Source organism: Scardinius erythrophthalmus (genome assembly GCF_964197995.2).
Source record: "Scardinius erythrophthalmus genome assembly, chromosome: 25".
NCBI classification, from domain to species: domain Eukaryota; kingdom Metazoa; phylum Chordata; class Actinopteri; order Cypriniformes; family Leuciscidae; genus Scardinius; species Scardinius erythrophthalmus.
Window position 1 is genome coordinate 11,698,739 of NC_138245.1, and position 11,921 is coordinate 11,710,659.

An 11,921-nucleotide genomic window follows, 5' to 3' on the forward strand; every position below is an offset into this window, starting at 1 on the left:
TACTTCGGTCCAGCTTCTTAACACCCTTGAAATCAGTCAGGAAGCCCTTGAGCTCTCCGATTACGTTCATTCCCAGAATGCCGGGTGGTTTTCCCCTTTCCTTCTTGCCGCTGCAACTGTCCTTCAGTACAAAAACACACCGACCGTTCAACAGCCTGCCCATACACTCAATATCCGCCTCCAGACACCCGACCACTGGAATTTCAAGGCCATTAGCCGCTGTTAGACGAACCCATTTAGCTGGTGACAGACAGCACTCGGTCCCCTGGAAATGTTCCCTGAAATAACTCTCTGGAATGGTAGTGACCTCAGAACCAGTGTCTAAAAGGCAGCTGGTCTTTACACCATCTATCCAAACATCAATTGTGAAGCACTCCCCAAATGCACCACTAGAAGTTGCTGAGTCCCTCTCGCTGGTCTGGGAAACAGCTTTAATGCCAGCTGAAACCAAACCACTAGCGCTTTGTGTGTCATTTTCGGCTTGACACTCTGTTGTAGCAACGGCTGCCATCCTTGCTCTATGCTCGGCTGGTTTACTTTGCCGACACGTGCGGCTCGTGTGACCAGGTTTATTGCAGGAATAGCAAATGAGTCGCCCTTCGTCGTCTCTTAGAGGTGGTCTAGCAGGTCTAGTGGGCATTGCAGCCTGCTCCCTTCCATGAACTGCTTTGTAGAGTTCCTCCTGGCGGGCAGCAAGGTTTTGGATAGCTTCGTATAGTGATGTCAGGGTCAGTGGAGAAGAGGTTTCTTCAGCAGCTGCTGCATTAACTGCTCCTCGCACTGGGCCTCTGGCAGCTGTAGGGGCCTCTTCTTCTTCTTCTGACCACGTGATGGCCGCTTGCATCAGGTCAAAGAAGGACAGCGTTGGTTGCGCTTTCTCCTGTCTCTTTGTTTCACGCCGTAAGAAGTCATCTCTTAGCCCAAGTACAAATTGTTCTTTCAGCATTTTGTCTGGATCTTGAACTCGCTCCGGGTCTCGCCGTTTCAGCTTATGCAGTTTCTCCTGAAGATCATAAGCGTAGGCACGTATCTTTTCACCTGGGCCTTGCTTCCTATCATAAAACTCTCTAAGGCGAGCACCAACAGGGACCTTGTCGCCATATGTTTTCTCCAGAACTTCAAAGACTTTTGTGATATCAGTATTTTCTTCACTTAACAGAAATTTAACTGTCAGTTTTGCCTCACCCTTGAGGTGCTGCCTGAGCAACTCGATTTTATCTTCTTCTGGAACCCTGGCTATCTTGAAACTAGACTTCATGGAAGCTATCCACTCCTCAACGCATGGTTCACCTTGGGCTGGGCTACCGGTGAAATCGGAACATTTTCTCTCTCTTGGAATATACAAAGACGCGGGGGTCTTGGCCTGCTGTTCGATTACAGTCTTAGCCATCAACAGAGCCTCCCTCTGATCTTGTCTGGCCTGATCAAGAAGTGCCGCTTGTTCCCCCAGCCTAGCTGTCTGAGCTGTAACTGTTTCCTGGAGATCCTTAAATTGCTTCCTTAACTCTTCCATCTCAGCCATGGAGCATAAACTATAAAGCTACAAAAAGTGGATCCTGTTCGTGACAGCCAATATGTAGCGAACGGGACCTACGTCCGCTTAGTAGGGGTAAATCACTCTTCCCTGAATGGCTGGAAATCAGAGGATCTAAGTCCCTAACCCCCAGGCCTATTAATCTCGTGTCTACTCTGCCCGCTCAGTAAAGCACAATAGCTTAGGCTTTAGGATTTGGACCTGTCACGGTGGAAACCTAAAGTGCAGAATATCAGTTGCCTAACTGTCAGTGTGTGTGCGACTTAACTTGTATTCCCCCTACCTACTATACTTTACAGACAGAGGATGAGACGCCCCTACTTCAGGAAAGATGGAAAAACTTCACAGTAAAAGCAATAGTGTAAAAGCTGAGAAATGAGAGGTTATTTATTATACTAAATGCCAGTATTCTAATACTGAGTAAAATAAAATAAAAATAAAAAAATAAAAAGTATATATATTTATAAATCAAATGTAAAACGTATAGGAATGGTTTCCCTATCAACCTGTAACCATCATAAAATGTTCAAACCCTTGTATTAACATCCACTTCACCAGAGTGGCTCAATAACACTTTGAAAGTTTTACTTAACAACATCAGCTAATATCTAAGTTAAATACACTGCAGATAAACCTCATATGCAAATAACAGCAGTAACGTTATTGTGAATGTAATTCACACAACAGTAATCTTCAGGTCAGTGGTAACTTCAGAAACAGTTTTGCACAATACACTTAACAACACTCCATGACCAACCTCAGTTCAATGTTCCTTTTGGTTCGGACTGTCCACGTTACGTATGTGCCGACTGTACACCAATTAATAGAACATGTCCATCACGAGGGCGTTGCTATCCCGCGGCAACGGTGGAGTCATGTGTGGCAGGGTAGCCTATATTACTCCTCGACCGCACCGTGTATCAATGGCGTGAGAGAGAGGATGGAGAGGGAGAGAGCAGGAGAGATGAGCCACAGACACGTCCTAGGCTTTAGCTGTGAACTGGCTGGTGGTCTTCCTTCCCTTGCGTGACAAACTTCCAACGTTGGCGACGAGCTAGTAGTATAGCTAAATAATCAACACTTTGCACTACCTAGCGAGAACGGTTGCCTCGCACTATGCGAACTATACTTGTTGATGATATGACGACGGATGAATCTTCAGTACTGATGGCGTGGAGTCTTCCGCTCTTACACACACCACTCAAACCGTAACTGTCCCGTAGCTCAGACCAAAACATGTAGCACACGCAATAACTAAGAGCTAAACTGTTATTTACTGAATTATCATACCGAAATCTCCGTCAGCATGGGACCTCTTCGGACGCCGCCATCCTCTCTGTTGTTTTCATTTTTCTCTTTTCTCCCGCCCTCTCCTCTCATTTACCAGTGCACCAGCATGCAAGTCATTGATTGGCCGAGTCTATGTCCAAGTTCCTGTGTGCGATTGGGTGAGAATATTCTGGTGGATTCCTTCATGTTATCGTAGGGGCTACATATCAAGAAATATGTGCACACTCTGGGTGTACACCTACACATGTGTTATGTATCAGGTTGTTCACAGGTTAAATACTCCCTTATGTGAACTCATTCCATTATATTCATCCTTTCACCAACAAAACACGAGGAATAAATTGCTTCTAAAAGGAAAATACAGGAAATGAAAATGTACTCATTTTAGCATAGGTTTTAGAGGACCACAAATATGGAATGAGTTGGAAAACAACATAAAACAATCTACTACATTTTCTATATTTAAAAGAAATTTAAAGCACTATCTGGGGAGTTATGCGTCCGATGGTTTCGAGGTTTGACATTCATAAGGTCGAAACTTTCTACCTGTATATGAGGGAGGTGATGTGTAGCTATGTATCGTTTATGATTATATTGAAATGATTGTATTGCATTTTATTTGCTGAATTGAAGGATTTATGAACCATGATTGAGAGATGGGATTTTTGTTTTGGGCATGCAAACAGGGTTTTCTCCTTGTATATGGATTAGAGGGAGGTTACGAGTATATATATACTTTATCATTGTATTGAAATTTTTATTGAAGGTACTATTGTGACAGAGATGGGATCTTACTTTTGGCGTGCGTTAACAGTGTTGTGTTAGGTCATGCTGTATGTCGGGTGGTGGCGTAGGATCCCTGTTCTATAAGCTTGTAGCTTCAGAGGGAGTCCTTTTTTCACAATGTATTATTGTTATTGGCAGATTGCTTTTCAGTTTGTATGTAAAATTGTGAAAATAAAAATAAATCAAATCAAATCAAACTGTCTTTTGCTGTATGAAAAGTCAAATCTTTAGTTTGAAGTAAATTCATGTTGTATGTGCAGTCAATTCTTTGTGGAACCATCCTAAGGCCTAGATGATGCAGTCAGTCAATTTCCCCTTTAGATGGTGGGGTCGTGACCTGCTAGGCGAGGAGGCTGGACTAAGTGTCATGGATGGACTGGATTGAGGGAACTCTGCAAAAACACACAAACATGCTACAACACGTCACGTGCAACTGTACACTTGCACAGTCTTTAGTGCTATGGAACACCACTCACTGTTTTTGCTTTGATATGCAAGCCCAAAGGTGCAACGCTGCAGACGCAGTTAGCTCGTTGAACCTGGGTGTCATGGATGGACTGACTTGAGGGAACTCTGCAAAAACACACAAACACGTCACGTGCAACTGTACACTTGCAGAGTCTTTAGTGCTATGGAACACCACTCACTGTTTTTGCTTTGATATGCAAGCCCAAAGGTGCAACGCAGCAGAAGACGTAGTTAGCTCGTTGAACCTGTGTTCCAATGGATGGACTGGCTTGAGGGAACTCTGTAAAAATACACAAACATGCTGCAACACGTCATGTGCAACTGTACACTTGCACAGTCTGACGAAAGGGACCTGTGAAACATGACAATCGTATATATAGTCCTGCATTTAAAAAAAAAAAAAAAGTGATGAGGCATTCTCATTGGTCATTTTCAAGTGTCTTTAAAAATGACAATATTTTTTTGATGAGTCGCGTTAAATTGTTTTTAAAAACCTGTGTAACATATATATATATTGCCCTTTCTATGTGTGCAAAAATATTGTAGATGGTAAAAAAAACATTATCTCTAATAGTTTTTTTTTGTAATGTACAAACGGCATGGCAATATTATTACATCTTTGCATTAGAATATACAGAACAGGTGCATAAAAGAAATACAAATACAACATGAAAAATGATAATCATAGTATTAAACAAAAAAGATTGAAAGGTTAAAGGGGCTTGGTTGTGTTTTTGTTTTGTAAATCCTATTCTTCTTTAATGCAAACACTATTTATTGCATTCTTCTTTTTCATCACTTTAAGGGCTTTTATATAAGACAAACTCATTAAGAAGTTGTCTCTCATTTACAACTCTTCTCATTTATAACTCATTTATAAGTAAAGTAATATATTACAAGTAACATGCATTACATAATAAGATCACTTTTTGATGTTACGAGTAAAGAAACGCATTACAATAACGTACATTACGAAATCAGATATATATCTGTTTATATTTTATTATTTATATATATAAATATTTAGGCCTAAAAAATACGATTTATGTATCATACACATTTATGTCACATACACTGTGTTGTGTGCAACCTCAACAAAAACAAAGTACCTTCATGTTTACATACACATACATAAATTAAGGTTAAATGCACTACTTTCAAAGTTTGTCACCACAATCAACCTCATTGCACAAATAAATGCAAAGGCATTTGCAAATGAGAAATGTTCCAGAGATATCGCTGCCACCAAAGTCAGTCCACTTTTGCATCCCCAATAGCGGCTGAAATTTTTCACCTTTGCTCTAGAGCAGGGGTTCCCAAACTTTTCTATTCCAGGACCCACCTAGACAAGAATAATCTATCTCAAGACCCACCAAAATATAAAATAATTTTAAAGCATGAATGTGGGGTGGGAGGCCTTAGTTCTCTTTGGAGCAGTTTTTTTTTCAATACAAACAATACAAAGTTTAATTGCAATACAAACTTTTGGCACATTATCAAAAATTGAGAGCCTAACAGCCTAATGGCTGTTGATATAGTGTGAAGAATACTGAGTAGTTTTTGTCTGCTGCCTCAACTGATTTACCAGACATGGCAGAACAAATTTAAAGAAATGAAAAAAAGATTTTAAAAGTAAGCTTAATCATAACCAAAGGTTTGATATGACAAAAATCAGAATATAAAAAAATATAATAAGACTAATAATTTTATTTGACAGTAGGCCCAGGTCCTAGAATTTCAATACTAGTATTTATGCTGCGAGTGTTGTTAAACTCATTGCGTTGAAAACGCTTTCCTGCTCGTGTGTGTACATGTGAAATAGCCTACTTTTTATATATAGGCTAAATTTTTTGCGTTGTAGCAAAATGCATGTAAGGGAACGCAAACAACGCACTCTTACGACGACCATATCTCTGAAAGACAACAGTGCTGTGTTGAACAGACGACAGAGAAATCAGTGCGATTTGTTTCATGAAGCGCGCACTTGCGACTGTTGTGTTAGCAATTAATCAGCGTCTCAGAGCGACGCGGTTCATTTCTGTGCGCATTATTAACAAGAAGAAACTCGTTTACTCCAATCACTGCTCTGCATTCTGCATGAGATCGCATTACACCGGATAATTCAAATGTCACGAAAGGCTGATTCAGGTCTCCGCTGCGTTTCCCAAAAGCATCGGGAGCTAAGCTGATCGTAGAGACCATAAGTGGCAACGGTTTTATGATCTACTTAGGCATACGATGCTTTTGGGAAACGCAGCGCCTTTCGTGACATTTTAATCTCCTGTGTAATGCGATCTCATAGCGATTTATATTTAACGTTGGTACATCGTGCAAAATGTTTGTGTGTGTGTCATTCATGAAACGTAAATTTAGCTGCAGCCAATAGTGACTGCGCGACCCACCTCTTCCCAATCTGCGACCCACAAATGGGTCGCGACCCACAGTTTGAAAACCCCTGCTCTAGAGCCCTGTGCTTTTGGTATGGCACTCGGGGCGGGCCCTGGGGTCATCGTGCCGAATTTGGGGCCCCTGGGACCTTTCTATAAAACTCCTACTAGCCAATTAATGTTAGAGGCTGAAAATGTTAGTTTTAGGATTAGGGTTAGGGAATATTTTTGCCTTCGCTACGAGACGTAAATGCTGGTTATGTGACGATGACTAAAATACATGTATAATGCAATATCGTTGACGAATAAAAACGAGACTAAATGTGGTTTACAAAATAAAAACTATGCTAAAATGTCTCTTCATTTTCGTTGACCAAAACGAGACGAGACGAAATGTTATAACGTCACGACGAATGAGAGAGTTGTGTGTGAACCCATAGCTTTGTTGGGTAAGGTTTAAATTCTGATTTGCGATCTGGTCACCCGATTATCAACGAATTTAACTATATTACTCCATTAGTTATTCTATTAAAATGTCTCATTGATATATTTGACACATTCATAATCATTACTTTTGCCGGTTCTTTGTGACAGCTGTATGTTATTGGCAGCCTCTCTGGTTACATGAACGCGTCACCGCATCAGCACCAGAACATGGAGATTTTATTTTAGAGAATAATCGCACAACCTATTCGATATTCTATAATTAAATAAACTAATCAAATATTAAAAAATCGTGACTCATCCCTGCATGGGATCTCTTATTTCTTTTCCCAAATCTTCACTCACGTCTCACCTATTTAAGGGATTATAAACGTTTCTTCATTGGTTCGCTTTTAATTAGGCCTATTATCGTATTCTTTATTGTGGTAAAGTAGAAAAACGCTGTAGGACAGATAGCCTACATTTGTACTTGCATGTCAAATTCTTTTTAACACAGTTTGTGCTTGTTATATAGACATAGGGCGCGTCAAGTTTAGTTGTAAAGCGCGTTTCACATGCGCGGGTGATTTTTAGTTTCACTTTCTCTGGCAGCGCAATCTCAAACATAGCCTAAATATTTCGCCCTTGTGGAGGATAAAATTCGCTCTTCAGACCATTTTACATCAAGTAGAAAACACGAAGATATCATAAAGAGATCGATGGTCTTTCATGTTCGTGTCCCACATCCCTCTCAGAGCGCAGAGTGGTAGACTATATCACGCATCTTTGTGTGGAAATATAAAACGAGTTTTTTTTTTTTTTTTTAAATAACCCCCCAACCACCGCCGCGGTGATAAAAAAAACTGCCACCATCACAGCCCTAAATATACTAAATATAATAAGATAACCTTGTTTGAAATTCTATATTGACTGGGTTAAATAGAATTGCATTACTAAAAAGAGACTAAAATACAATTTTCATTGACTAAAACTAGACTAAAATGTCTTCAGTTTTCATCGACTAAAACTAGACTAAAATGTCATCAGTTTTCGTTGACTAAAACTAGACTAAAATGTCATCAGTTTTCGTCGACTAAAACTTGACTAGACTAAAAAGAGTATGAGTGTGACTAAAACTAATAAAAAATAAAACGACAGCTTGACACAAAGACTAGACTAAAACTAAAATTAAAACAGGCTGCCAAAAACAACACTACCCCTGGAGCGGGCAGAAAAGTTTGGTGTTTAAAAGTTTCATTCTCGTTAATTAAACCACCCCCACTGTACTAAGCACACTCAACTGAACACATCACACTAATTTTCAAGTCATTTCAGTGTTTAATTTGCATAAAAATGAGTGTCCTCGAAACCACTATTTGGCGGCAAAATAGTGGCTTCGCAGACACGGTGGTTTTTAAGCTTAGCTTTCGAAATATTTTGATGAAACCTGTTTATCAGCACTCAGCGGGCTCCCCTGAGTCCGTAAGCACCAAGTGTCATCCCAAAATTCCACTGTCCATGAAACCACTATTTTGCACAGTGTAACAAATGCTACGTGGGATCTCCATATCTCAGCTCTGGAAGGCTCTAGAGCCTCCAATCTTGCACTCCTGTCTGCGCATCAGCACCCTCTATCCGAATCCAGAGTTTCAAGAAGATCAGAGAAACTTTATTTTTCGACCCATTTTTTTGGGGCGAAAAATAAAGTTTCTCGGATCTTCTTGAAACCTTGGATTCTGATAGAGGGCGATGAGGCGTAGAGATGAGTGCAAGTCCTGGCTCTCTACACCTCTCCTGAGCTGAGATATGGAGATCCCTTTTTAAACATGTAGAAATAACTTTTTAACGTATGCTTTTCTGGTAACAGGGCTGACACAATGAGCGTGTCCCTGTCTTTCAGATATTACATAAACACAAAGAAAAGAAGAGAATACTTGTCTTCTACCATCAACTTCATGAAAGGCAGATGATGCAAGGAGAAGTAGAAAAATCATACTGAGGGACATGCCATTTTCAACATTTCTGCAAGATGCTTTGCACAAAAATGTGATTAAAATCCTTTAAAAACAAAAGAAACAGAAATTAATTTATTCTTATATTATTAGACATATTATGGAAACTAAATTATAAAATATTTTATTTGTTTTATGGTTTATTAAGATTTACAGAGCTTTTTTTTCTAAGGGACACAAAATGGCACGTTTACGTATAATGACCCAACTTTGATAGGACTCATTAGATATTGCTTGATGCTGCAATATTTTTTTTACCTACAAGAGTCTCCTAGGATAGAAGGAATGGGTGGATATTCCGGAGCAACTTGGCATTTCTGACTGACCATTTGCCATCTTGGTTTGGAGGGGGAAAAAAAAATCGAAACACAACGGCTTGCCACTTGGTTTAAATATATAGGATGATGCACCAGGGTGGGTCCACTGAAGAGGATGATGTGCAACTATGCCATCAAAACCCGTGCAAATGTAAGATTTTTTTTTTAATAGCTGTCCACTGTAGTGACCACTATGCATGAAAGGGTTAATCCATATAAAACAGCGATTAATCTTGCAAAGTACGTTTTGGTGTTACTGCTATCATTACGTTAGTAATTCATTAAGTTAACTATAAAGTGTCGCTATGTTGTGAGAAGGTATTCCTTTGCAGAGATCCCAACCCTAACGAAGCATTTAACAAACAGTAAAATATTCTTACATAGGCTATATAAAATAAAATGACACAACCCTGTCTCTTTTTGTTAAATTTCAGTTTTATTGATCAATAATAGCAATTATGAAAGTATAAGTAGCCATACAAGTCAAGAAATAAAGTAATTAAACGATTCAGTCAAACATAAGTCAGCAGGCTACAACGTTAAAGATAAATAGCCTAAATAATTTAACATTATATAAAGTTATGAAACTAAAACTTTGCCCTCAGTCAAAACGATTTGCCAGGGAACAAATTATAGATTAATGACATCAAAGATCGTCACACAAGACGAATTATATCTCATGTTTAACCACTCCACTAGACTAGAGAGCAGCAGCAGCTCTAGCCGAGGTAAGGCTGTTCCAAGCGGGATACATGAGCGCTGAGCACCCGGTGATCCCTTGGATCTCACATCTCCGAAAACGTCAGATAAAATTTTTAAATAGGCGCTATCTGTATAAACAAACAACATGTTTGAGATTGAAACAACTACCCGCCCCGATCGACATACTGAAAGCGGCGGTCTGTAGAGCGAAGGCACAAATATTCCCTAACCCTAACCCTAAAACTAACATTTTCAGCCTCTAACATTAATTGGCGAGTTGGAGTTTTATAGAAAGGTCCCAGGGGCCCCAAATTCGGCACGGCGACCCCAGGGCCCGCCCCGAGTGACATACCAAAAGCACAGGGCTCTAGAGCAAAGGTGAAAAATTTCAGCCACTATTGGGGATGCGAAAGTGGACTGACTTTGGTGGCAGCGATATCTCTAGAACATTTCTCATTTTCTCAAGTGTAAATAATTAACTCATTGGTACGTTATGTAGAGGCCACAACATATTATATTGAGGCCACAAGATCATATTCTATTAAATACTTAATGGTGTTAAGTCGTGTCCTCAAGATCCTATGTTGAGTTTGAGACCCCTGATGTAGTTGTACAAAGTAATGTGTTTCTGTTGTTTGTAATGTTACAAACACCTAAAAAAATTTTTTTAGATTGCCCAATGTCCACAGTGTCAGCATAATGATGCTATTAAAACAGTGGCTCCAGTGTTGCACCCTATCAAGGTCACTAAAGCCTGGAATGTAATAGGAATGGATTTGATGGGACCATTTCCAACCAGTCCTCAGGGGAAAATTTTTGTCCTCACAATGACTGACCTCTTCACCAAATGGGTTTCCGCAAAATCCCTGAAGTGTAAGACCGCAGTTGAGGTGGCTAAAGGGGTCTTACAAGCATTTAATGCATATGGACTGGTTGAAAGAATAATCACAGACCAGGGGAGGGAGTTTGTGAACCAGGTTATTTAAGAATTTTTTTTTTTTTTTTTTTTTGGCTAAATGTTATAAGAATCTACTATGCCTTTGATACCTTTTTGATAACAGCTAAATGAGGACATATTTAAGGTATTGGGTGTGAAGCAGTGTGTCACATCAGCTTACCACCCTCAGTCAAATGGACAGGATGAGAGGACTAATCAGACTATAAAGAGGTCATTGTCAAAGTACTGCAATGACATGCAGTATGTTGAATGTTGAACACTGACATTCAACATTCAGAACTTTGGCTAATTCAGAACTCAACATTCAGAACTTTGGCTTGACGAGTCACTTCCTGTTCGAATGCGCATGCGTCGCGTCTGAACGCGTTGTTGTCTTTGGAGCTCCATCGATTGATTTATAATTCTTGATTTCTCTTTAAACTCACTTACAACGAACATTTTCTACTTTTCCTCACCTCATAGTTACTGTTGAGCAGACGCGTCTCAAGCCTAGTGATCCAACGCTGGATACTCTTATAGGTTACGTCCGTGGATCACGGCTGAACGCGTCTTCTCCGCATTCATTTACAAACAAACATCTTTTTTTCGCCTATCGTGCGTCTACTCTACACCCGTACCACTAAAAAGACGGATTATTTCCAAGACTTAAGCCATAAATTAGTATTAATATTGATAGCATCACTGGTAGCGTCGTTGCTAACTTAACGTACTGTCTATCTGTTAAAATGGCAAATATATCAGATGTAAGTAGCCTACCTTTTGGTGCAGGTGAGTTTTCCCGGTTTTCGAGATATCCACACAAAACCGCTTCTCCCCTCTTCGCGAAACAGAACGCGATGCTGTGATCATCGGCGATTCCATCGTTCGACATGTACACGCTACGTTAAATAAAAGTAAGGTGCATAGTCACTGCTTTCCTGGTGCTCGTGTTTCTGAAATCGCCGCTCGCGTTCCCGAGATTCTGAACGAGCGCGTCGGAACTGTTGTCCTGCACGCGGGAGTGAACGACATCAGGCTGCGCCAGACGGAAGTTCTGAAAAAAGA